The sequence below is a fragment of the Phascolarctos cinereus genome, unplaced genomic scaffold (assembly GCF_003287225.1).
Source record: "Phascolarctos cinereus isolate Bilbo 61053 unplaced genomic scaffold, phaCin_HiC Scaffold_5;HRSCAF=322, whole genome shotgun sequence".
In the NCBI taxonomy this organism is placed as follows: Eukaryota; Metazoa; Chordata; class Mammalia; order Diprotodontia; family Phascolarctidae; genus Phascolarctos; species Phascolarctos cinereus.
Window position 1 is genome coordinate 221,732,952 of NW_027555958.1, and position 22,017 is coordinate 221,754,968.

The 22,017-nt window shown below is 39.3% G+C and overlaps 1 long non-coding RNA gene across 1 annotated transcript; it reads right to left on the reverse strand.

The window, feature by feature from the left end:
* Positions 1-830: 830 nt before the first annotated feature.
* Positions 831-19,291, reverse strand: LOC144457584 (uncharacterized). The gene is made up of 2 exons (XR_013487012.1): positions 18,614-19,291; positions 831-3,491 (listed from the first exon to the last, which is right to left on the reverse strand). It is a non-coding gene; the product is annotated as an uncharacterized LOC144457584 (long non-coding RNA).
* Between the last annotated feature and the right edge of the window lie 2,726 nt (positions 19,292-22,017).

Here is a 22,017-nt window from a genome sequence, read left to right on the forward strand (position 1 = left end):
CCTTCACCTACCTCCTGTAATCTCAATCAATCAACAAGAATTTATTAAACCCTTACTTGATGCCAGGAACAGGACACAGAGAAAGGCCTTATCCTCAAAAAGCTCACTTCTTGAGGGAAACAGGGAAATAACATGTAAATAATTAGGTACATAATACATGTATTCAGGGTAGATAAAAAGCAATCTCGGAGGAAAAGGCCTACAAAAGGAAGGATTTGTGCTATGTACTAAATGGAGAGGGAAACAGAGGCAGAGTTGAGAATAGAGCATTCCAGGACCAGGAAACAGCCAGTGCAAAGGGACAGGAACATGAGACGGAATGTTGTGTGCAAGGATGAATTAGGCTAGGGTAGTTGGATGAAAGAGTACATAAAGGGAAGTAAAGTCTAAGAAAGCTGGAAATGTAGAGAGTAGTGTTATGAAAATCCCAAGTGGGGAGAGTATCTAGGAGATGACCAATAGTGTCAAATACTGCAAAGATGTCAAGGAAGGAGGAGGACCAAGAAAAGACCATTGTATTTTACAATTAAAAAGTAATTAATAACTTTGGAGAGGACAGTTTCAGCTGGATGATGAGGTCAGAGATGAGGTCAGAAGCCAGATTGCAGGGGGTTTAGAAGAGAGGGAGAGGGGAAAAAGGAAATAGATCACTTCCAGGCTACCCTGGCCACTGTTGTAAATTCTTCCCAAATACAGTTTTTAAAAATCAAGAGATATTTTGCCTCATACACTCTACAGAGATAATATAATACAAGGAAGGTGCATTTTTTGAAATAGGTCTGGGAGAGCATAGGATTAGAGATTAATAATTACAGCCAAGTCCATTTACATAGTATTTTATGTTACAAAACACTTGCATATTTTATTTCATTTGATCCCACAAAATAAATGTATGAGATAAACTGGGGTACTTATTAACATATATGGTTTATAGGTGAGGCAAGTAGGGCTTACAGTAAATGACTTGACCCAAGGTCAAACAGCAAATAAGTGGCATAGCCAGGAGTGAAACCCAAATCTCCTAACTATAGCCTGAGTTGTTTCTACTCTTATTAAGAGCAGTAACCACTGCAGGGGAACCAAGGCTTTGCCCCCAGGCACTGACTCTTAGACGATGCTAGCAGCATTTATACTCCTTCAGTCACATAAAAACAACTGATCTTAGCTCCTTGTTGGCGAATAAGTTAAAATAGGAAGATATCAGAAGGTAGATTTCCCAAGTCCTATCAGCCCCAATGCAGCACCAAAAGCATAGGCTTTTCACACACTTCAATCTAAAAAAATGGATAATTTGTGTCTCTCTTAAAAAGAAATTTTAGTTAATTAAAAAATGAGTTTAGTTGTAAATAAATAAAAATGTCCTTCATGGTTTGGTGGTTAATAAATGTTTCATTTAAAAAACAATTCCCTGGGTGCACACCTTACACCTTAATGAAATGAACTACACTTGCCTACGACTCTAGGTGAGTTCCTTCCCCCATTCTCCCACAGCTGGGCAGCTTTGCTAAGTTCTAGGATTTCTCCTCAATTCAAACTGTTTTAAAAGGTTGACCTGAGGCAGCAAAGCTTTGCAAAGCTAATCTCTGAATGAAAAATGGTTGGAAGCCAAAAGGTAGTTACATCTATTCTCAGTAAATAGCACTATCAGAGTACAAATAAATTAGGAATGAAATTGCCCCAAAGAACAATCTTACCAAACTAATTTCACAGCACACCTGTTCGAACTGGAAACTCTTCAAATTCTCAGATTTCTTACTTTCTGTTCCAGTTCTGTTCCTTCTTTCTAAATAGTCCCATTTAATTATCACATACTGAATTAAGATAAGTATTATTTTCTAAGGGTAGGGAGGGACCTAGAGGTGGAATTGTTCAGTCTTAATCACCCGTGCTTTTAATCAGACCTGCCAGAATTCTAATCTCTGATTTTTCCATATAGCATTTCTTTCTTTATCCATGAGATTAGTTTCCTCCATTAACTGTTATTGATAAATTCACTGATCAGTGAAATGCCTCTCCTCAGTGGCAGCCTAAAGGAAGACTCGGGGTCTAAATGGAAATGAGAACTAGAGGAGGCTGGGCTATGGGTAGATACCTTAGGTACTAAAATTCCTTCAATGACATCACAACCAGATGACCCCAGAGGGCAATCACGCACTCATCTAGTGGAGGGGGGTGAAGGGGAATGGGCAACAAGCATTTATTAAGCAATACTATGAGTCAGGAACTGTGCTCAGGGCTTGAGGGAATATCACTAACTTGAAATCCCAGAAAATCCTGACTATCATCAAAGGAATTTGTGGAGATAGCCTAATCTGTTACAAATCCATGCACAGATCTGGGAGTGGGGTCTGTTCAGTACCAAGACACATAGTTTTAGCTATTTTTTGTTCATTCATTGTTTTTGCTTTTACATCCCATTCATTTCCAAATAGTTCCTCCCCTCCTCCCCTCTCTTCTACCCAGTGAGCTTTCCCTTGTAACAAAAAGTTTTTAAAGAAGAAACATTTTTTAACAAAACTAAGACATCAACTGCTTTTGACAAAATACTTATAGTTGTTCCCCACTCCCATCTCAGTAATGAAGGGAAAATGTTCACTTTCAAATGAAAAAAAAAATATTCTCTGCTCAGAAGTTTCAGAAAGTGATGATGAGAAATATTTTCATTCTCCCTTTGACCTTTAGTGGTATAAGCCAAGTGTACCTGTCACCCCCTGTACATACAGACCTCCAACTCGTTTGGAGAATGTGTATAGGTCAATCATAAATGGAGAAGATTTCTAATTAGGATCCATACATAATTTAGCTAACGGAGATATAAGGAGATGGGAAACTACAAAGCTAGGAGATGGACAATTATCCAAAAAGCTCTCCTTGGATGTTTCCACAAATAACTGAATTGAAAGGACACTATTAACATAAGAATTTCTTCTAGAAGAGTTAGGGGTACTAGACAACAAGAAGGCCACTGAGAGCTGTTATTTGATCACATAAAAGAGCCAGGAGTGAAACCTATGTCCCCTGACTATATCCTGTATCGTTCTACTCTTATTCAGCCCAGTAACTAGGGCAGGAGTGCAGTAGCAGAGACTGCATTATTTCACGTGGTGAAGATGTGGCAAGAGGTGATGGAGTGAGTACACACACGGCCACTGGACGCTACAGGCCAAAGGTGAATGTAGACACTTGTCTTCACTGGAGTGTACGGAGATGTTCACAGTGGCTATGTATATCCAGGTCAGGCCTGTATTGCTCTTAAGTCCACACACAGCATATACTAGAAAGAGTAAATTATTGATAAGGCTGGGAAATCAGTCACAGCCCAGCACCAATTTGATGAACGGTAGTAGCAAGTTTGCTCCTGGTTCCCATCTTTAGAGAAAAATGCTGGCTATAATAATGAGCACTACACATGGAGTAGGTCAGGATTTACAGAAGCAGGGGTGAAGAAGCCTTGTTTGTCTTCCTACCGCCCATGGTGATTTCTGGATGGCCTGCAAAAAGATATCAAATTATTTCAATGGGAGAAGTAAAGAGTTTTTATTAATTGAAAAAAAACTTTTTTAAAGAAAAAAGATATTAGCTGAAAAAAATCACTTTGATATTTACAGAAGTGTTTTACATAACACTAATTTGAATACCACAAATAACTCTATAATTTGCCCAGAACCACAAGCATATGAGGTAGGATTTGGTAAGTCCAGCACTCTATTCATTATACTACCCTGTTTCTGTTACACCTATCATGGATTTTTGTTTGTTTGTTTGTTTGTTTGTTTTTTTGATGAGGCAATCAGGATTAAGTTACTTGCCCAGAATCACACAGCTAGTATCAAGTGTCTGAGGCTGCATTTGAATTCAGGTCCTCCTGACTCCAGGGTTCTATCCACACATCTATCATGTTTTGGAAGTATATAAGGGACAAATAAATTACTTTAACTGTGAAATTCAAGAAACAAACGCACCACATTTGTCACATGGTATCTATAATAAAGAGAATCCTAAAAACTCCTGAGATAGATCAACCTTCTATCCACTGCTAGTGTCTTTACCCACAATGTACTAACTCCACACCTCTCACACAAGGTATGTGAACACCTACTCAGTATTTGGGCTGGCTCACTCACTCCATACTGCCCAAACAATATCAGTTTCCCAAACAAGTTACTATGCAACTCTCCATTCAGGAACATCTGTACCACATAAAGCCATTTCTCTATTAACTGCCTCCCTCCTGATCGTTAGCACTCTGTAGCGGGCAAATATTCTCTTCTAGTCTCAGAAGGACAAAGTTTAAGTTCTGTTTACCTAGAATCATCCTTAAAAGGTATTTGGAAAAGCGATGTGAAAGGAGCCTTTCCATGGAGCAAGGCTAACTGTCAAAGTGGATAGAGTCAGGAAGACATGAGTTCAAATCTAGTCTCATACTCTTACTAGTTGTGTGACTCTAGGCAAGTCACTTAACCTGCATTTGCCTCAGTTCCCTCATCTGTAAAATGGGAGTAATAATAATAACTACATTCTAGAGTGGTGGTGAGGATTAAATGGGATAGTAGTTGTAAAGTGCTTAGCACAATAGCGCATAGTAAGTGCTATGTAAATGTAAGCTATTATTATTATTAATGGAACTCATCCAACCAACTCTCTCTGGGCCATGTAGATAAAGCCAGTTTATTCACTCACCAGGATGCTGCATCATTCAATCAAATTGTTACACAGCCCACAGAAAAATATAGCCCATTGACTCTCAGTGCAAGGGAAACAAGCCTGATCAGTTCATTCACCGGGCTTTTGTCATCCAATTAGGTCTCAGTATCTCTCTCCCTATATACTAGGAAGCAGCAGCAATCATTTTTTTCTTTTTAATTGAGATGCTAGCATAAAAGGTCACAGAATTCTAGCAAATTACTAGTGAGAAAAAAATGTTTTTGCATGTTACCAATTTAATTTTGCGTACTACATTTTATGGGTTATTTCATGGTTGCTGTGTTAGGAAAAGTACATATTATCAGAATTGGTGTTTTGTTATAAAGAATTGTATTCACAAACGTGTATTTTCAGCACTTTATAGTGAAAAATTACAGTTTTTGGTGGTTGTAGGAATCTAACCCTCTATTTCCCATAGGTTCAATGTATCAACATTTGCATTTTTTACTTTTGTACTTTTGTACTTTTACTTTTCTAGGAATGCTTCACCTGAGAAGGTTGAGGATTGACTCTGTGTATGTGTATAATTCAGTGGTGTGTATATATTATTTAGATATTATATTGTGTATGTATATATGTCTATGTGACGCACACATATATGTATGTATGTATGAATGAGTGAATGTATATATCTTATATATCTCAGAGAATTTTGATATAATTTTCCCCATTTGGTTACTTTCCTTCTTATCTTAGATGTATTAATATCTGTGCAAAAGCTTTTCAGTTTCAAGTTCCCTCTTCTGCTATAAATGGAGTATTATATCCCTTCGATTGCTTTTCTTTAATCTTTTTCTAAAGTGGTCCTAGTCCCACTGGCTCTCTTCCCAATCACCCCCGATCTCTTCTCACTTGATATCCCCCCTCATCTCTTCCCCTTTAACTAGTGCTGTTCTTTAGTTTTTCAATTTCATATTTTTTGGTGCCCTGTTCCAAAAAGGATTTCTCTTACTCTCTTCATCATTCATTTTTTCTTTCTATGTACTCTAGACCCCCTCTGATTCTTTTTACCTAGAATCATCCTCAAAAGGCATATGGAAAAGGGATGTGAAAGGGGCCCTACCACGGAGCAAGGCTAACTGTTGAAGTGGACAGAGTCAGGAAGACATGGGTTCAAATCCGGTCTCATACTCTTACTAGCTGTGTGACCCTGGACAAGTCACTTAACCTCCATTTGCCTCTGTTTCCTCATCTGTAAAATGGGGATAATAATAATAACTACATTCTAGAGTTGTGAGAATTAAATGAGATAATAGTTGTAAAGTGCTTAGCACAACAGCACATAGTGAGTGCTATGTAAATGTAAGCTTATAATTATCTGGTCTCTCTTAATTTATCCATATTCCTCATGGCATCAGTTTCCAGGGTATCCATTCTAGGGTTTCCCCTCTAGGCATTTTCTGCTACTGTAGGTCTTGTCCCATGGATTCACCTTTTCCGCTGTCTCTCATTTCCAGTGCAAGTCAGTTATTATTATTAATTGTAATAACTATAATAGCAGCTAATATTTACATAATGCTTACTATGTGCGAGGCACCACGCTAAGCACTTTACAATTATTTTCTCATTTGATCTTCATGACAACTCTGGGAGGTAGGTGCCATTATATCCATTTTTCAAATGAGGAAACTGAGGCAAACAAAGGTTAAATGTCTTGCCCAGGATCACATAGCCAGCAAGTGTCTGAGGTCAGATTTAAACTCAGGTCTTTCTGACTCTAGTTCTAGCACTCTCTCCCCATTATGCCACTTAGCCCTGTCCCATGCTAAGGCCCTTACCTCACCAAGCCCCAAATTATGCAGTCTATCACTAATCTATATCCTCTCTTGTTGACTTTTCTTCCCATATTTGACTGAAAATCTCCTTCCAGAGCCCATGCTTTCCCATTCCTTCAGGTATCAGTTTCCCCTGGAGGTTCCAACTCCCCCATCCACCCTACCCTTACCCCCCAATGCAAATAGACTTTTCAAGTACCAAATAAATCCCTAAGACCCCATTCAGTGTAAGGTCCTCATCTTCTTTCACTACCTTTCTCTCTTCTCTCATAAGATCATTTGTCAGTGGAACTCCCTCTCACCTCCAAAGTGAGGCCTCCTTCTGTTTCTGATACTTTTCAGTCTTTCCCCTCTCCTCTTCATCTATTATTTCCTTCTAGGCTCTTCTCTCTCTCTCTCTCTCTCTCTCTCTCTCTCTCTCTGGTAAGGCAATCAGGGTTAAGTGACTTTCCCAGGAACACACAGCTAGTTAAGTGTCAAGTGTCTGAGGCCAGATTTGAACTCAGGTCCTCCTGACTCCAAGGCTGGAGCTCACTGTGCCACCTAGCTGCCTCTAGTCTCTTCTCTGAGACCACAATGGTCACCTTCCCCTCATTGCTAGCTCTTGATTGGACTCCAATGCACCATTCATTTCTCTCTTATCCTGCTGCTCCCCTCTCTACATTTTATATGTCCTCCCACGTTGTAATGTAGTGTCATAAAAGAACCATTCATCTACATAAGCTGGGTATTGGCAGGTTCTGGCCATAATACTGGTTGTTTGCCTTTTCATTATTACCTCTACCAGATTCCTGCTTCACCCCTGACTCTTTGTGTTCAGCTTTTAGAAAGAAGATTCCTACTGGTCCCTCTGTTGCTGTTACTGTCTTTGTTGTGGTTCAGTTGTAGCCAATTCTTTATGACTGGGGTTTTCTTGTCAAAGATACTGGAGTGGTTTGCCATATGCTTCTCAAGCTCATTTTACAGATGAGGGCACTAAGGCAAACAGGGTTAAGTGACTTGCCCAGGGTCACACAGTTAGTAAATATCTGATGCCCAATTTGAACTCAGGAAGATGAGTCTTCCTGACTCCAGGCCCAGTACTCTGTCCACTGTGCCACCTAGCTGTCCATTACTGTCTTTCCCTGCTACATTTACTCACTTCTGCATTTCTGTTGTTTTTGTTCTAGGGACAAATATCTCTTCAGTTTTCATTTTCTTTTTAAAAATATTTCAAATTCTTTATTATTGAAAGTCATTTTTCATCCTGTATGGTTGAACTCAGATTTGCAGAATTGGTCATCCTGGGCTGGATCCTGAACTCCATTATTCTTCGGAACACATTTTCCCATTTTCTCCTTTTCCTAGTGCATACAATACAGTCTTGCATTATTAAAATGTCCTTTTCTTTGTATTTGGAGGTCTTTCTCCCAATGGCTTGAGGAACTTGTTTCTGAATTAGATTTTTATCTTTTCCTTTTTTTTTTTAATTTGGCTAGGCAATTAGGGTTAAGTGACTTGCCCAGAGTCACACAGCTAGTGAGTGTCAAGTGTTTGGTCTGAGATTGGATTTGAACTCAGGTCCTCCTTACCTCAGGGCCCGTACTCCATCCATTGCGCCACCTAGCTGCCCCCTGAATTAGATTTTTAAATTCAACCCCTGAAGCTTGAGTTTTTGTGTTGTTTTGTAGTTTGTTTGTTTGTTTGTCTTCCCTGGGAGGTGATCACTGAATTCTTTTCATTGAAGTTTCATTTTATGTTCTGGGCAGCTCTCTTCTATGATTTCCTTCATTATAGTTAAGGTTTTGTTAAGGTTTGTTGTCTCGTGATGTTCTTCCGGGAGATCTATGATCCTTACGTTATCTTGGTAAATTCTGTCTTTGAATTCAGTATATTTTGCTTGCATAGTGAACACAGTTTCTTTTAATGTTATTGTCATTTGTTTCTCTTCTTCTAGGCTGTCTCTCACGTCTGTATATTTGCATTCCCAACATATTATTCTCTCTTCTGTTTCTTTGGTGAGACTTGACATTGCAGATTCAAGTTTTTCTATTCTGTTTATTATTTTTACCATGTAGGACATAATTCCATGCTCATAATTCTAATTTCTCTTTCAAAACATTCAGGAAAAGTGTGTTGTAGTTTCATATTTTCCTCAAATTTCACAACATCCTCTGTCTCACCAAGTGTTGGGTAATTTCCTTCATTTTGCAGGCATAGATGCCTGAAGTTGTAGCTCTAGAGGCCATATTTCTTTCTGTTACTATTTTCCCTATTGATTTATCTGTTTATGTTAAAAATCTTTGTGGGATTTTTTTTCTTTCTGAAATTTTGGTACTTTCCAATCTTTTTCCCCTCTTATTTTCTTTATCACTCTTGTCCTGACTTCTTCCCCTCTGACTGTGGTTTCCTTTGGAGCCGGATCCCAATGTGTCTCAGCCTCCTCCCATGATGAACATTTCATGGTTTACCAGCCTAGATCTCTGCTCCAAAGGACTTTCGGGTGCTCAGAACTGGCCCTAGCTGAATGCTGTGCTCTTCCCTTAGGCTAGTGGGGTATTACACAGCTTTCTAGACACACACACACACACACGCACACACACACGGTGTCCTGTCCTGGGGACCTGTCCCACTACCTCTCTTCCTCGGTTCCCTGGATGGACTGGATGAAAGCAGAGCCTGCTTTCCCCAGCACCAGTGCTTCCTGGGTTGCAGTCCCATCTGGCTTTTGCTCCTGAAGGGCTTAGCCAAGCTGGCTACTGAGGCCAGAACACACTTTTACTGCTTGGAGCCATGGTCCAGGGCACTGGAAAGGGGAGGAGTAACTGAGGTGCTTTTTCTGTGTTGTACTCTTGGGTGTGCTAATGCAGCCTCACAGCCAATAGCATACAAGGTGTGGAAGGGGTGATGAATGAGTTCAGGATCAGTGAGCATCAATTCCTGAATTTGGGGGGATTTTTTAACCTTTTTTTTTTTTGAGTGTCCTAAGTCATGGATTTGGGGATTCTGGATGTCATAAATCATGGAAATATAAAGTCATTTTATCTTAAAAGGATGGCACCTTATACTAGAATCTCCTCTATAATATCCTCTATAGATGGTATAATCCTTCTATTCCTCTGTCACAATTTTGGTTGGCTGAGTTTTCTTTTTCCTTTATACTATGAGATCTCTTCATTACTTTAGCCTCTCTTTGTTCTTAAATGTTCCATGTTTTAGGCCTTCAGTTTCCACAACTCCCAAAGCTCTTAAGACAATTCACATTTCAATTATTTTATTAATTTAATTTTTTAAAAACATGGTCTAATGGATGAAGAGGAGGCCCTGGAGTTCAGAAGACTTGAATTCAAATTCTGACTCTTATACATATTGCGTGATCTTGAGTAAGTCACTTAACTCTTCAATGCCCCAGATCCTCAACAAAGTTTATAAGTAACACAGGAGTAGCTCTACATAGGAGGGATAGCTTTCACTTTGGAATTTCTCCCAGATTAGTGAAATCATATTCCCCTGCCAAAAAAAAAAAATTCCAGGCCAGAGAGTGGGGATACAAATACAAAAAACTGAAGTAATCCCAACCCTCAGCCAGAATGTGAAGATAAGAGTGCCAGGCCTTGGGTCAGGAAGACTTATCTTCATGAGTTCAAATATGGCCTCAGATATTTCCTAGCTATGTGAACCTGGGCAAGTTACTTAACCCTGTTTGCCTCAGTTTCCTCACATGTAAAAAGAGCTGGAGAAGAAAATGGCCAACCACTCCAGGATCTTTGCCAAGAAAACCCCAAATAGGGCCACAAAGAGTTGGAAGGGACTGAAACCACTGAACAACAACAAAAAATCTCTACCCTCAAGGAGTATGAGTAATAATCAGGGAAAGGGGGATGTGGAGAGGATTCAGCATGGACAAAAGAAAATACAAAGCATATAAAAAAAGCAGTAAGAGTAATTTTAAGAGGGAAAGAGCAGGAAGATCAGAAAAAGCCTCATGTAGGAAATGTTACCTTAGTTGTAATTTAGGAGATATTTACATAAAATATTTACTATATGATGGGAACAAGAGCCTGAGAACATGACATATGGCATCACAGTCACTGTAAACAGTAAAATAGCTGCCATGGGAAAATTTACATGTACCCACCCATGTGACCATGGGCCATTTCTTGGAACTAAGCCTTCTTTGTTCTGTTTCTATACAATATCTGATCTGGCCTAAGTGTGGCACAGAGGTCCACCATTGTTTTTCTGCTGTCAAGGACCAGCCTTGTGAGTAAGGGCCCCCCAATAAAACCTGTTTACTTCAATGCTGATGTGGACTGCCCTTCTTTCTTAGGCATCTTAGTATACACAAGGAGGTGAGACCTTCTCTCTGAAGGGTTTACATATGGGAAAGTGAGGCTGAGGATAAATAAAGGACCTATTTAAGGCCATATGGTATATAAATAACCTTATACATTATTTTATTCTGTTTTGATTTTTTAAATTTATGCTACTTTTGCTATAAGCCTATTCCCCACATTTGTCCTTGCAGGTCAGAGGATGTGTGCAGGAGAGTCCCTAGCCAAAATGGAATTGTTTCTGTTTTTTACCAGCCTTCTTCAGAAATTCACCTTCCACCCACCTCCTGGTGTTTCTAATATGGATCTGGATCTGACCCCAGACATTGGATTCACATCACGGCCAATGCCCCACAAGATCTGTGCTCTGCCATATTCCTAGAAGTCTTTCTTGGGCTCCTTCACCTGGACTCCTATGCTTCTTTTTTTCCTCTCTGGCACTGATTTCCTTTCTTCTGCTCAAGCTTTACCAACCACATGTGGTAGGTCCTATGACTGCCCTAATCTCATTTGCTTAAGGGATCATTCTGGTCTAAGCAGAGATCCTTTTGGCCTACCAGCAGAACTTTCTCAACTAGTCATCCCATTCTACCTGTTGTAGAACAGCAATTTTCTGATGCCCTTGTCTCCAGGGTTGAAGAAAAAGAGCCAAAGCAGTAAGTGCTGATGCCCAGGGCTTTTGATACAGCTGGTCAAGAAGCCACTTATTGCTTCAGATTTTTTTTTTCATCAAAGATGGAAGTTTCAAGTTACTCCCAAACATCAGGAAAGCTTCCTGTAATCAGCCACTTAAGTGGTCAGCACAAAGATAATTGGACCACACTCTGCCCTTGGTAGACCCACAAGCACCTCCATATATGTACACTGCTGAAGAAAATCCACTTTCAAATGTTAGAAACAGCTCATTGGCCTTAGTCCTATTATCAAAGTATTGAAGAATAAGGAGAATCAAACACAGTCTTGTGTTGGAGGTATTGTATTTACATGCAAAACTTACTAACTGCATAAATACCAGCAACTATTATTACTACACACAAGAGGTGTGTTGTAATCATTTATGATGTCACAAATTTCCATCTACCATCCAAAATAAGTATTTCTCTTTCTCTTCCCATAAATCCCTCCAAATTCAGCATAATCCAGGAAAACTTTCTAAATAATGTCAAATGAGCAAAAAAATATTCATCTTTCTTGACTTCCTAATTCAAATAAGTAAAACTGTGTGAAGGAAAGAAAGGAAGAAGGGCAAAGAGACAGAAAGGGGTGGAGAAGGACAGGAAGGAGAGAGGAGGAGGGAAAGGGAGAGGTGGAGGGAGAGGGGGAGGGACAAGGAGAGAAGGGGAGGAGGAGGGGGAGAGGGTAGCTAAGTGGTGCAGTGGATAGAGCATCGGCCCTAGAGTCAGGAGAACTAGAGTTCAAATCCAGCCTCAGACACTGACACCTACCAGCTGTGTGACTCTGGGCAAGTCACTTAACCCCATTGCCTAGCAAGAAAAGAAAAGAAAGGGAGACAGAGAACGGAAGGGCAGAGGAGAAAGACAGAGGGAAAAAAAATAATATGCTAATCTCTTTTCAAAGGTTAATTCTTTAGAAAGCAAAGACCAGATCCTGTGTAATCAGAACTCATTATCAGTTGCTCAATTACTTTTTTTGGACACTTTAAGTATCCATTTCTTTCTTTTTCTTTCTCCATATGTATAAAATTTAATGTGTCTCTACACATCACAATTATTATAGGGTTATTAAATCATTTAAAGTTTGATCAGGTCACCCTAAAAGAGTATGGAATTAGGATGATGAACCAGAAGCCATGCATCCCCAAAAGGGCTTCTGACCCTCCACCTCCCAATTACTGATTGCTTATCAGACAGACGTTTTGACTCATTCTTTTTTTTTTAAAGGGATATAAGCTGGTGATCATAATTATAATGACTGCAGGCATCTATATAGTGCTAAAGAACCTTACATGTATACTCTCATTTGCTTCTCATACCAGCCTTGGAAGTAGTTGTTTAAGAATCATTATCTGTTGATAGATGAGAAACTGAGATTCAAAGAGTTCAAATAACCTTCTGGTGGCCCTAGAGCTGAATATGTTTGTGTAAGAATCTGATAAAGCCCCAGACTGGTGTTTCCAGTTTTCAGTTTTTGCTTTTGTACAAATTACCAATAATGATTTTCTCTTGAATATGGCACAAATGCCCAAAAATACAGCTTTAAAGATGGAATCAACCTAGTTTTCCACGTTTTAGTCTTGAGAATTGGAGGTTAATTTCCAGTAATAGTCTGTTTTGTAAGTATCTAAATGTAAGATTTCATTAGAGATACTTTTGGCTGTATCTTAAATTCTCCAGATCTAAACCCAGACTCCCTTAAATTCTTCCTCTTTCCAAAGTCATCTAGATGGTCTACTACTTCTTTTTTCAGCTACAAAATTAATTTTCCTGAGTAGACCTTTGTCCCTTTGTACATTGTTCACTGAAGTGTAATTACAAAGATATGGAGGCATTCAACAGTTATAACCATTTGTTTTCTTATCTAAAAATTCAAATGACTACACTATCCATTTTCTTTTTCCTAAACTCCCCTCGTGTTGAGATCTGACAGCCTGTGGGAGAGAGTATGTGGAAATGTTCCTTCTTCAATAAACTTTCGACTTTTTCCCTGACAAGAGTTTCTGAGTCTATGCATTTCATACCTTTATCAGTCAACAGGTAGCACTTTCAGTGTGCCAGACATGGTGCTAAAGTCTGGGGCATTATGCTTTCATTTCCTCATCTGTAAGCTCTGGGGCACTATGCTTTGGCTAATCATAAACTAACAACATTTCTGAAACATGTTCATCTCTAGACTGATATAATCCTTATATTAGTAACTTTGTCTTAGAATTCCAAAAACTATTTTGCTTTAGGAGAGAGCCAATCTTTTTATAGACCTCTCCACTAATTAGTAATTTAAATATTCACCAATCTCTGTAGGTCTTTCCTTAACTCTTAAGGGAGGAAGCAAGCTGAGGTGGTAGTCAGGGAGACCTGGGCTTAAATCCAATGCCTCAGTTTCCTGAATTGTAAAAGGGATAAGAGCACCCACCTTACAGTGTTGTTGTGAGGATCAAAAGAAATCAGAAATCTAAAGTGCTTTGCAAATCATAGGGGGATAAATAAATGTCAGCTTTTATTGACAAGAAATTATAGGAATGTGGATTCAGAGCTGGAAGGGATCTTACAGATTTTCTAGTTTGAATTACTTTATTTTACTCAGAAAGAAACTGAGATTCAGAGAGGTAAAGGAATGTGCCTAAGGTGACAGAATCAAGTGGTAGAGCTGAGAGATCATGTCCACTTTATTTCCACCTTATCACAATGCCTCTTGTAATCTTTTTCTTTTCCTAATTGTATTAAATTTTTACATTTACTTTACAGTCTGGATGGTATTTAAAATATACACACACACACAAAAACACACGTATATATTCTCATTACCTTATAGAGAACCTGGACAACCCAAAGTCAGTCAGTCAATACACAAAAGATAAGGAAAGGTATGAGATTCAAAAAAACAGGGACATTCCAGTCACATTCCAAATCTCTAGTGTTCAGATAAGCATTGGTCCACAAAAAGGTCTAAAGTTGTCAAACTAGTGGCCCAAGGGGCCAGAACCAGGCTAAAATGTAATTGTGAAATGTTTAACAAAATAAATAAAAATATACAACCCGGATAATGTTATTTTATAGTTTGCTAAGTCAATATGCTGCCCACTTCTATACCGTTGGTCTAATCTATCACGCTCAATCATGATTCATCCCTTAGTTATAAAGACCTCAAGAAAATGAAATTGGTTTCTGAAGCTTGACAAGTATTCAGTTCAAGGTTTGTATGGAATTCAACTCAACAAACATTGGTTAATGTGCCTACCAGGTGCAAGGCACTGAGGAAATAAAGATACAAAAGTGTCAGCCATCTGGGAGTTTATGTTATGCTAGATTCCAGTAAGGATTCCTTAGGAAGTTAATGTAGAGAATAATAATAACTCTAGCAAAATGCTTTACATACTACCCTATACATTAGGTGCTACCATCCTCATTTTATAGATGAAGCTTACAAAAGTTGAGTGTATTGCTCCAGATCACACAAGTAGTCACCAAAGCCAGGACTTCCCGACTCCAAATCCACCTCTATGATCAATAAACAATCTGCCTCTTGAGGTAGAATGACTTAAATAATCTATCCAGTTTCCTACGGCCCTGAGTTACTGGTAGGGGAGGGGAGAAAGGGAAAGGGGTACTCTTAAATTTCCCCACCTTGGCTGTAGGCTAAACCCTACCTAAACCAAAGTATTTTCCCAGAATAAGAGAAGTTTTGAGAATGAAGGAAACGCAACCAACGTGGCTCTCTTGCAACCCATTCATATAGCAGAGGAAGGATTTTTAAAGTATATATGTGAGGGAAATATTTAAGCCTATAAGAAGCCCTTGTTAGACCTACTTAAGAGTCCCCAGATTAATACCTGCTGGTTGACAGGAGGTAGAATGAAATAAACAATTTTCTTTTTTTTCTCACTTATGAAAAGCCTGAACAATTGAGCTGAATTCCTTAGAATGAATGATCCAGAGAGAGCCAGTATAAGGCTTCAATAGAGAAGACAACCAGGGTGTGTTTTGGATTTAGAACTGGAAAAAACTTGAAAATGAAAATTTAGAAGGCCTTACTAAGGGACCTCTTTACCTATAGTTTAGAACAGAAGTTTTCAAACTTTTTGTTCTGAAGACCCCTTTTTTGAGGAGCTTCCCCTCAAAGAACTTTGGTTTGTGTGGGTTAGATATATCAAGATTTACTATATTCAAAATTCAAATATTTTAGCATTATTATTAAAATAGTTTTGACCTCATGTATCCCTTGAAAGAGTTTTGGGGATCCTTTGGGAAAACCATTAGTTTAGAATCACCTAAATGCAAAAACCATTTGTCAAGGAACAAGAACAAAGCCTCAATAAAGGCCTTTGGTTTTTAGAAGATTTGGGTGGTTTAAACTTCTCTGACAAATGAATGGATGAAAAGACATTTGTTAAGCACTTACCCTGTGCCAGGAACTGGGTTAGGTGCTTGAGATACAAAAGTAAGCAGGAGAATCCCTGTTCTCTAAGACTTTAAACTCTAATAAGGGAAGACCACACATAAAAGGGAGCTATGAGTGAAAAGAGAGACAAGGATAGGCGCTCTGGTGGTAGGGATGGCTGGGAAGTACATAAGGGGTAAAGTGGTGGGAGGAGGGAAAGACCAGCATCCACCATTAGCTGGAGGAAGGGACTGACTCCTACGGGCTCAAGGGACTGCTGGCTCATTAGATTATCTTGAGATACCTCTACCAGATTTTCTTTGTCTGGAAAATGTAGGCAGTCTCCTAATTAACTGTATTAGCTTAGGATGAAAACCTAACAACCAATTAAAAAGGAAACACATGGAAAACATAGACCAGGCAAATCAATGATATCTCCATTTTGGATCACTGAAAAATGAGATTTCTCAGTGTTTAATATTTCCTTGGTTAAAACCCCAACCTACTGACTCATAAATGAATATAAGGAGAATTCAGCTTTGGAATTTTGCCTCTTAATGAAACCTAAAACATGGAAATATGTTATAACTTCCAGCAATCATTGAGCATGATTATTAAGCTTAGCTAGAGGCCACACACATCTTCTGTCCTCCTGAACCACAAAGTAAACTGGAATAACTAGTTTGCAAAATAGTGAAGCACAACTTCTAAATTCTTCCCTCAAGTGAGTAAAAGCCCCTGAAGAGAAGGGGGTGCCAAAAGGAAGTGGTAGTGCCTGAATGTAGTGCCTGAACACTCATGTTGGGGAGATGGGAGTATTGCTGCCACAGTCAGTCTACAAGAAGCTCTGTCCAGTTTCAGACACTGTGCTGTATGCAATGCCCCTTTTGGAGTTAAGGAATTTTCACCCTTATAAAAAGGTATGTTAGACTACCCAACGTTTGTTCATTTTAGGCTGACAGCACTTTATCTGAGAATCACAGATTTCAAGCTAGAAGGAACCTTATAGAATATAGATCATATATCCAATTGCCTTATTTTACAAATGAGGAAACAGGCCTAGAGGAATGATTTGCCCAAGATGACACTCACAAAGGTACTAAACGGCAGAGTTATGATTTGAAACCAGGTATTCTGCTTTCAAATTACCCACCGTCCACTAAAACCTCGATGCTATCACATCAGACTAACCCACCCCTTATCTTTAAACTGTGTTTGGGTTTAAGCTCCAGCTACAGAGACAAAGTCTATTATATGTTCCACAAACAGCCACTTAACTAGCTGTGTAACTTTATGTCATTAATCTCTCTGGGCCTCTCTTACCTCACCTTTAACACAAGATTGTAATCATGCTTTACCAGACCGTAGAGGCCTGGATTAGAAGATTTTTAAGGCCCCTTCCAGTTCTACAGTCAATAGTTCTACATGTTCAGTGATACAAAAAGTGTGTAAACCATTTAGAATAAAACATTGCTCAACAATTTATTTAGGATTATAGTTCATAACTGGAAGGTACTCTAGAAAACATCTAGTCTTATTTTACAAATGAAGAAACTGAGGCCTAAAGAAGTTAAGTGTCATAAAGGCCTATTAGGTTTAATGGATAGTGTTTGATATGGAGTTAGGAAGATCAGGGTTCATATCTCAAATCTAATATTTACTAGCAGTGTAAACATTGGCAAGTGACAAAATCTCTGTGCCTCAGCTCCCTCATACATAAAATGGAAATAATAGTGCCTGTCTCAAAAGGATATGTAAAATACTTTTCAAACTTAGAAACAGTATATAAACAGTATATAAAGCTAAGGCTCCATTTGGTTTATTTAATTTTTTAACTCACAAAATTTTTATGTCTAGCATATCTAGTTCAGTCCACTTGGGGTATGAATGAAAAAATTTGAACACCAAGAGAGTTAATGGCCCGGAGAATAAGAACATCTATATTCCTTACCTCTTCCAGTACCTGGAATATTCTACAGAGTAAGGCACTTTAAAAAATGCTGGTTAAATTGAGATCAATTTTAGCTACAGAACATTTTGTTATTCTTAGGTATTCAGAAAATCAAATTTAATTAAATTAATGATAAAAATACAATCAATAAACAAGATATTGAATGACCCACTATAATAAACACAACATACAAAAACAAAAGCTATTAAATGAAACTGATCACTTCAACACCAAGCAAAGGGGAAAAAAAATGCATCATCAGTTCAGTTTTGGCTATTAACTGTATTTTTAAAAAAGCAGAGAAAAAAAAGCGTAAGCCACTCATGTATTTTATTAAATTGCACATTCCAATATATTTCCTTTATAAGTGCATTTGTACTGTGTTTTAACATCAACATAATAATCCTTTGGATGGAAGGGAGTGCACTTGAAGGACTACCTTTAACCTCCTCCGGTGATGACTAGGCTAATAGGGATCTCTTGGCTGTTGTTCCCACCCACAAAATTACCTTACTTTTATTTTGTGTGTGTACATGTTGTCTCCCCCTGATAGAAAGTAAGCTCCTTTAACGGACTGTTTCACTTTTGTCTTGAATCTATGGACCTATCATAGTGCCTGTCACGTAGTAGGTGCTTATAAAAAAAAGTTGCTGACAATCCTTTGGGTCAGTCCTAATGGAAAGGATTGCCTCTACCATAATTCTCTCATTTTTTTTTCCCTTTCCTTCTTTCTTCATAACACTCAGAAGTGACAAAAGAACAGAAAACTCGTGTATCGGGAAATTAAGAGAGTGAGAGGAAAGAGTTATACTTACTGCTTTGTCTTGTCCTCCTTCTCCCACTCAAATTCTTTGGCACTTTCTCAAGCAAGTCCTTCATTTTTGTAGGTAGCTGCATTAGCTATGAGCAGTCGAAACCCTCTCTATAGCTTCTTCGTTTACTTCTCAGAAAGAGAAAGGAGCCCAGGAGATCAGTGAGAAACTTTTAGTTAGAAAGAGTAACAGGTTTCTTTTTTTTTTTTCAGAACTTCTACTTACCACTAAGCACAGGAAGCTATTTCCTCCAATCCCCCAATAGTACTTAACTTCCTAAGGCTGTCACAGTATCGAGTCACAAAAGAGAACATTTTGATTACAGTATTACAGAGATTTCTATAACCTCTTCCGCCTCCCTGCAGTGTTGTCTCAGCATCGTAAAGAGGACCTTTTGGTCTGTTAATTGGGGGCTGACAGGTTTTAGGTTTCCCAAAGCATCTTTTTTCTTGGAGATTTTCATCATTACCACTCAGAGCCTTCCTTAGTCCCCCTGTTTTGTTGTTGTTGTTGTTTCCTCAAGGAATAACGACTTTAGGAGTCTCATCAGACACTCCTTTGGGGGTTTAGGAACAACGTGGCTTCCTTTGAGATAAACCAACTCCATACACCCACCTCTTCCCATCCCCCACCTCACCGCCCTCGCCTATTTCCAGGTAGTTTCAGAGAATACTCTCTATCCCTTATAGGTCCAGAAACTAACAGAAGTCATGGAACGCTCCTCTGTTTTCAGAGTCATCTCTCCTTTCTGCCACGCGGTCTGCAGAATCTCCTGCTTCACTTGATAATCCAAGACCCGCACGAGCACAGACCTGGGGGGTTTGGGCGGCAAGTTCCTGGCTTCTGTTCCTGATGACCCTTCTAGACTGCTCTCCAGGGCCGGCTCTCTCTCAGTGACGGCAAGAGGGCACTGCAGGTCCTGTTCAGTTTCTACCCCATTCTTCAGGTCCTCACCGCTCACATTCCCTCTTGTCCCGTAGTCCTTGCGAATCCCGAGCCACCGTTCTGGGTCGAGAAGAAAGAGCACCTTGTCCCTGACCTTCGAATGGGGGTCCATGCTTTCTCCTCTTCTTTATTCGGTCGCTGCTGAGGCTGCATTTCTCTCTCCTTGGGTCCGAAGTTCTGGAGGAGTTTCCGTTGGCTCTCGCTGCTGCTGGGTGACTCTGAAGGATATACTGAATAGGATAGAGGCAAAGGAAGTCTCAAGACTCAACTCGTTCTGAAATTCAAGTGGGTTCCGCCATACTGGCTCCAACTCATCATCACAAGTCAGTCGGTTAGGTGAATCAGCCTGGCTTCCAGTTCAGAAGTGACTTTTAATCCCCGTGTGGGGTAGGAGTATTTTAATTCATTCAACAAATACTTTTGCAGTTTAACGGGGCTAATAGAGGTGAAGATACTAGAGGTCTCTATCCAGGCAGGGCAGCCTTGGGCAAAATGTTGAAATTGGCAGAATTTACCTTTGCCTCTCCCCGCCTCCTCCCTGCCCCGCCCCCTGTAACATCTCTATCAACATATTCCCCTCCCTCAACTCTTTTCAAGAAAAAAAAAATCCTCTAATAAAACTAGGTTTTATTTCTCTCTCTCTCTCTCTCTCTCTCTCTCTCTCTCTCTCTCTCTCTCTCTGTGTGTGTGTGTGTGTGTGTGTGTGTGTATAACTTTAACAGACTATGTGGTGCAGTATCCACCATAGCTAATTCTCATTCCTGGGTATTCTTTTTCAATGCCTTTTTTTTTCTTTCTTCGTCCATTACCTGTTATCATCTCAGCCCTCTGATTCTCTGACCCATCTTTGTTTTCTTCCTCCATTTCCCACTCACCCCTCTCTTCTCCCATCTCTTCCCTCACCTTTCTCCTTTCCTTCTCATTTCTCATATGCCTCCCAACTGTCCCGCAGCGGGCCTTCTCTTCCCTAGTCCATTATTTCGATTTGTTCTCCGCAGCACAGGAGTGAACTTTTGCCTTTCTCTGCAACGAACACAATGCTTGGATAATATTGGCCCTAAAAAAAGTTTGATGAAAAAACGACTTAGGACCTTTGGACCAATTTCCCCAAGTCAAAGCAGTCCTTTGCTGGCTAACCTTATGAGCAAAGTGAACTCCAAAGTAATGAAAGAGTGAACTCCAAAGTAATGAAAGACCAAAGTAAACTCCAAAAACCCACAAGCTTTTTTGCTACCTTTTCTACTTCACTCATCTAAATGTCCTTTGACCTCTACATCTTGAATCATCAAGCTAGAATGTTAAAGCCTTTGAGCAAATAGGATTTTCTATCATTATGTTTCTATCTGTCCTGCCTCTGGGGGATTTCTAAGACAGCAACTCAGTCCATCTTTGTTTTCTTTAAAATCCGATGCTCATTTTACTTGACCAATGTTTATTATTATAAAATCTATTCAGAATGTTCTATTTGGCAGTGACATGTATCAATTAGCTTTTTAAAGTAATTTTTTAACTGATTCTTTCCATGGCATTTTTTCCATCTTATTTTCAAACCCTGACAATAGAAAAAGGTGGGAGAGAATCATAGGATTATCCATTTAGGGTGTGAAGAGACATTGTAAATTATATTGCTCAACTTATCATTTTATGTACGAAGAAGTTGAAGCCCAAAGAACCAAGTGACTATCTGGCCAAGTATTGTCCCATTCAAAATGATCATATCTCATTCCATTACAATATTGGGTTTATTTCATGAACCTGGACATTCTAAGGCTCAAGAGACTGCCTTGGCACTTGGTCTGATAGCCCTATATTGAGTGAAACCCATGTGCTCTACTTAGAGTTTAATCTTGCTGTTTTTCTTCCATCCCAAATGATCCCCCTTGTGTGTCTTTCCCTCAGTTCAAAGCACTTTACACCTTTACTATTCTGACAAACAAATCTCAGCTAATGGACTGGTGGGATTATTAACTAGTCTCAGAGAAGACTTTATAGATAACCAGGGACCTCCCCTCTCTCCGTATGCAATTTAAAGTAGCCTTTTGAAGACACCCGTGTCTAACTCAAAACAGTAAGTGTAATGTTAGGAATTTCAAGCCTGATAGGGAAAAAGGACCAGAGAGCAGAAGGGGGAAATATTTCGAGGGAGACTGTGCTTTGGATCACCCCTTTAATTGCATTGTACAGGAAATATATCAAAGACACTGTCTAAAAGTACTAAACAATACATAGCAAAAATTTGGACTACACGGGGTTAAAGCTTAAGACTCAGTGTGAGATGTGATTACATTTTCTTTTCTGTAAAATACAGTTTAGACTCTCTCTCTCTCTCTCTCTCTCTCTCTCTCTCTCTCTCTCTCTCTCTCTCTCTCTCTCTCTCTCTCTCTCTCTCTCTCTCATCTCCACCCCTAGGAATGTTGTAAGGATTCCTGAGATAATATCTGTGGTGGGTTCTGATTGAGGGA